The 5,000-nt window shown below is 49.9% G+C and overlaps 1 protein-coding gene across 4 annotated transcripts in view; it reads right to left on the bottom strand.

Moving 5' to 3' along the window:
- Positions 1–5,000, bottom strand: part of LOC143017092 (plexin-A1-like) — a 171,416-nt gene that overhangs the window by 80,762 nt on the left and 85,654 nt on the right. The gene's annotated exons all lie outside the window — the stretch shown is intronic.

Below are 5,000 nucleotides of genomic sequence, written 5' to 3'. Positions count from 1 at the left end.
GCACTCAGATGTGTGGTGAAGACGTTCTCCGCAATGAGACTCAGACAAAGGAACACCAGCGTCTTCATCAGGTCCAGGCCTCGCTTTGTGTGTTGTGACATTCCCGGTCATTCCGACTGAACCACGCCGTTAATCCTCCCATCGTCAGTCAATACACATCTCAGTGCGGTCGCCTTCTAGGTTGGCGAGATGCCCGGAGAGGAGGAAGATGAAATGATGCAACAGCAGCAGCAGCAGCAGCAGGGACCACAGGGGAAGGGAAGGAAGGGAGGGAGGGAGGGAGGTGATGCTTTACTGGAAGTGTTTGGCTGGAGGGATGAAGAGGAGGAGGAGTGACACGTGGAGACGGAGCGAGGCGGCAGATTGGCGAGGACGTCGGGGCCGAGGAGATGGGATGTGTGAGCCGACCGCAGCCGTGTGTCTCTGTCAGGACGAGTGTGGACGGAGACGATCAGGAGGAGGAGGAGGAGGAGGAAGGTAACAGTGATCCTGACAGGCCAGCAGGGGGCGCATGGGCTCCTCCTCCGTCACTGCGTAGCTACGTGAGATCCACAGGTCTATCTTTACAGTAACGTATACGTTGACTGGATGAAGACACAGTGGACGCCTGAGACAGCGTAGGAGGACACACAGCTTACATGAGAGAACGAAGAAGAGCTTAGTGAGGAGCTCTAATGGCCTCTTCCTCCTATCATCCTGGGCTCTAACCACTTCTCCTTCATCTCTCCATACATCATCCTGATTGTGATTAATGGCGGCGCTGCACATACATCACATTAACACTGAGGACCCTCAGTAACCATACCACCGCCCGGTGGAATGATAGATACGGACTATTGTTCACTGCTGCAGGACCTCAGAGCTCAGACACTGTGGGCTCCATTCAGAGAGAGCAGTGGGAACAGTGGGGGCTGTGGGAGTGAGAGTGGGGGCTGTGGGAGTGAGAGTGGGTTATGATGGCCCATTCTCCCACTGGGGATATAAGATATTTTACAGGAGCCACCAAATGTGTGTGTAGATCCAAACAATGTGTCAGTGTGTGAATACAGCTACTATCTCTCTCTCTCAAGCTCTCTCTCTCTCTCCTCTCACACTGCTCCTCTCTCAAGCTCTCTCTCCCTCTTCCCTCACTCTGTTCCGCTCTCTCTCCTTCTCTTTCTCTCCCCTCACTCTGCTCCTCGCTCTCCCTGTCTCTCTCTCTCACGCCCCTCACTCTGCTGCTCTCTCTCCCTCTCTCTTTGTCTCTCTCCCTCCCTGGTGCTTTTAATGAAAGCCATTCCCGACAGAGTGCCACATTACTCCTTTAAATGACCTTATAAACCAGGCGCGCCATCTCCTCCCTCTTGCCATCTCCTTATTTACAACAGCATCCACCACTGTAACTCAATTCTGCCTCCTCTCCCTCTCCCTCTCCCTCTCTCTCTCTCCCGTCAGCCCCGCGCCCAGACCTCTCCTCCACGCCATGACATCTCCTTTGTGCTATAAACTTTCCACCTTTCCTCTCCAATCTGTTTTTACAGGGCGCCATCACCTGCTTTTAAACGTCCGAGCTAACAGGCTTTGCGACGGTCACCTCGCAACACCCAGAGGACCCGTAAAGCTTTCAGCGCAGCTTTTCATTGGCTGTTAAATATAAAGACATAAAGGGATCGGCCTTGTTGTGGCCTTTTGTTTCATCTTTAAACAGAGAGTCTATGGTGTGTGTGTGTGTGTGTGTGTGTGTGTGTGTGTGTGTGTGTGTGTGTGTGTGTTGGGGGGGGGGGGGGGGGGGGGGGGCATGTCTGAGCAGGAAACAGCCTCTTATGCTGTCTGAGAGCTGAGCAGAGTTTATTCTCTCTCATCCTCAGATCTTCATTTCAGAGTGTCAATCACAAATTGGAAACACATCACGGGGATCAAACCGCAGAAGAATCTGGTTGGACTTGGAATGTCTCCAGTGTGTGGACATGTAATTATTATCATCAGCTTCATTCCTTTACAGTTCTCCTCATTAATAATGAAAGCTGCCCGACTGAAGGATCTGCTTCTGCTGAGGGAGTGAGAAGATGACATGCTGCCTTCTTCTCCTTCTTCGTTGTTGTTGTTCTAGATGAGGTTGTGTTACATGTTGGTCTTTGTGTTGTGGGGAGGCAGCAGTGGACGGAGGAGTGACAGACTGAGGCCATGAAGAAGACTTAAAAAGAGAGAACTAAGCGTATAAAATATTCATTCTAATGAAAAAGTAAAGAACGGAGATATTATTGATCTGTGAAACCTTCTCTGAGTCTTTCCTTTCATCCGGCCTCCAGCGGGGGGATTTAATGGGAGGGGAGAGCGATTAGGAGGAGGAGAGGTGATCGCCCCTCATTATCCCTCCATCGCCTCCTCGTCTCTCGGTGCTCCCACATTAACCACACCTGCTTTATTTCGATAACTGTCCATCATCTTCTACAAGTGGCGGTTTAATCGGCGCTGCCATCAAACCACCAAGAGCTGAGGAATCAATAGCAAACCTCCCTGAGTGAGGCAGATAGGGAAGGAGAGATAAGACCGGAACCTGCTGTCCATTATTGTTCTCTGATTGTGATTCATGTTGTCTCCTTCTGCTACATGAGGTCCAGATCATTAGATGGGAGGAGCTGAACGTTCTCAGCCCAACTCAAACCATCACCTTTGGAGTCTGAACCTGATCATACTGAGACAAATCTGAAGAATTACATCCAAACTGGGTGACTGACAGATGTTTGTCTGCTGATCCTTAAGTAGAGAGGACCTGTAGTCCTGCTGGCTGTGGAGAATGTTCCTGATCCTGATCCACAGAGGAACGGGGGCTGCGGTCGACTCAGACTCGTGTGGTTTGACACAGATTCCATTGGTTTCACAGTCAAAGAAAAAAACGTGAAACATCCATAAAATGGTCTTTTACTATTCCTGCAGTCTCTCTCTCTCCCACTCCCTCTCTCTCCTTCCCTCCCTCCCTCTCTCTTACTTTCTCTCCCTCCTCTCTTATTATTTACCCTCTCCTTCTCACTCTTGCAGCTATAATAGGACAATTTCTGTCGTGGGATCAATACAGTTCATCTATCTATCATCTATCTAAGAATATGAACTCTCACACTAAGAGCCTCCTCACTCTCACATTAGTTCTCTACCTGTCAACCACATCATCAATAATCAATCCAATATGTTTCTTTGAACGTGACAAAAGAGGAAACATATTTATGAAGAGAGAGAAATGAGGTTCATTCCTCTCTACATGAGGAGAAAGTAAAGAAGTCTCATGTTTCACTCTCGCTGCTCTCATCTCCGTTTCATCTCTTTGTTTTTCCTCAAACTCCCTTTTTCCTGTCATATCTTCTCTCTTTTGATTCCCCCCCCCCACTTGTGTGTGTGTGTGCGTGTGTGTGTGTGAGAGGGAGTGAGCTCATGTGTGCGCGCGCCTTCTGAAAAGTGTTTTTCAAACACTGGTCTTGGGCGTGATGCTATCGGCTCTAATGGAAGCCGAGCTGTCAGGAGATAGAAGCTCTGACTTTCTCTCATCTCCCTGTTTTCCTCTGCTGTCTCATCCCAAAGGAGGAAGTGATAGAGCGACTGATAGGGTTAGAAAAGAGGGTTGAGATGGATAGCGAGGTTAATGGTTTCCCTCTCTCTCCCCGCGCTCCCCTTTCTTCTCAATCGCCATCAATCGGCCGTGCAATCGGTCGTCCTGCTGCTTGACAGTGATTGGGGTAGAAGGATGCGGCGCGGAGCGAACGGCGTGGAACGAGGCCAATCGAAGGCTGGCACGGCGAGGGGCGAGCGGGCCACGTGACGGAGACAATCAAGTGTCGCTCACGCACCGCAGCGCAGGGGGATTGTTCTGAATTTGAGTCAAGCAGCTTCTCATATGCGAGCACAGCAGGAGGTCAGAGCTATGAGGCAGAAATGAGCGAGCAGAGGAGCTGAACGATCTGTAGTCTGTGATTCTGCTCCTCAGTCAGAACCTACAGAGGACATCTGCTCAGAGAGAACAGCACCTGTGTCTTTAGCTCTCACTCACACAAAAACAACATTGATGACGTCGTTCTGACAGGAAGTCCTGACAGCACGACGTCATCGTAATGACTCTCTGGATGTTTGTTCACTATCAAGTCTATCGGCCATAAATCAGTCGGGGATCTTCGCCTCCGACTCCAAACCGCAGGACAAAGAAAAGCAGAGCTGCATTTGTGGTCTTTGTTTTCTTCTTCTTCTTCTTCAGTGTCTGAGTGTGTAGATGGCGGCGGCGGCGGCGTGCTGGCAGTGCTAATGGAAATGCCAGCTGTGTGGCTCCTCACTCCTCAGCCAGTCCATTACTAAAGTGACAGAGTCATTTACCAGGCGGCCTTCTCCCATCCTCACTTAATTAGAAGACCCCAAGGCCTGTCCACCTTGGACCGCCGCTCACGACCCTCCTCCTCCCCCTCCTCCCCCTCCTCGTCTCGCTCGCCGGTCCAGTTTTCTCGTGTCCATTCTTAGCTCTCCAAAGTTTTCAATCTTTGTCTCAGTTTCTCTCCATCCACTCCAGCGGGTGCATAGAGGAAGAGGAGGAGGAGGAGGAGAGGAGGAAGAGGAGGAGGTGGAGGAGGAGGAGGGAGAGGAGGAGGAGGTTCTGGGCTGGAGCTTGTGATTTGCTTTTGTTGGGACGTGAACGGGAACGAGAATTCCCACTGATGTTCTGGAAGGTGGAATGTTGATGAAGATTGATGAGCTCCCACTTGTTCTCACTCAGTTTTCCATCACTCTTTTATTATTCAGATGTTCCTCTCTCACTCTGCTTCCATCACAGATTCAGACTTTTATTCTCACTTCCTGTCACACTGTGCCTTAATAAATTGATCAACAGCCTCATAATAATCAGAATATAGTTTATAAGAAGAGCTGTCAGTCAGTATGAGTGCTTTATTTTCTACTTCCTGTCCTCTCAGAGTAACAACACACACACACACACACACACACACTGACTCACTCAGCACAAACACCTACAGATATTGGCTCCTGCA

This window comes from Genypterus blacodes, unplaced genomic scaffold (genome assembly GCF_046128005.1).
Source record: "Genypterus blacodes isolate CSIRO-AG114 ecotype Tasmania unplaced genomic scaffold, CSIRO-AGI_Gbla_v1 ptg000266l_1, whole genome shotgun sequence".
In the NCBI taxonomy this organism is placed as follows: domain Eukaryota; kingdom Metazoa; phylum Chordata; class Actinopteri; order Ophidiiformes; family Ophidiidae; genus Genypterus; species Genypterus blacodes.
The sequence above is the reverse complement of the archived record's forward strand: the minus strand, read 5'-3'. Positions and strand labels throughout refer to the sequence as shown.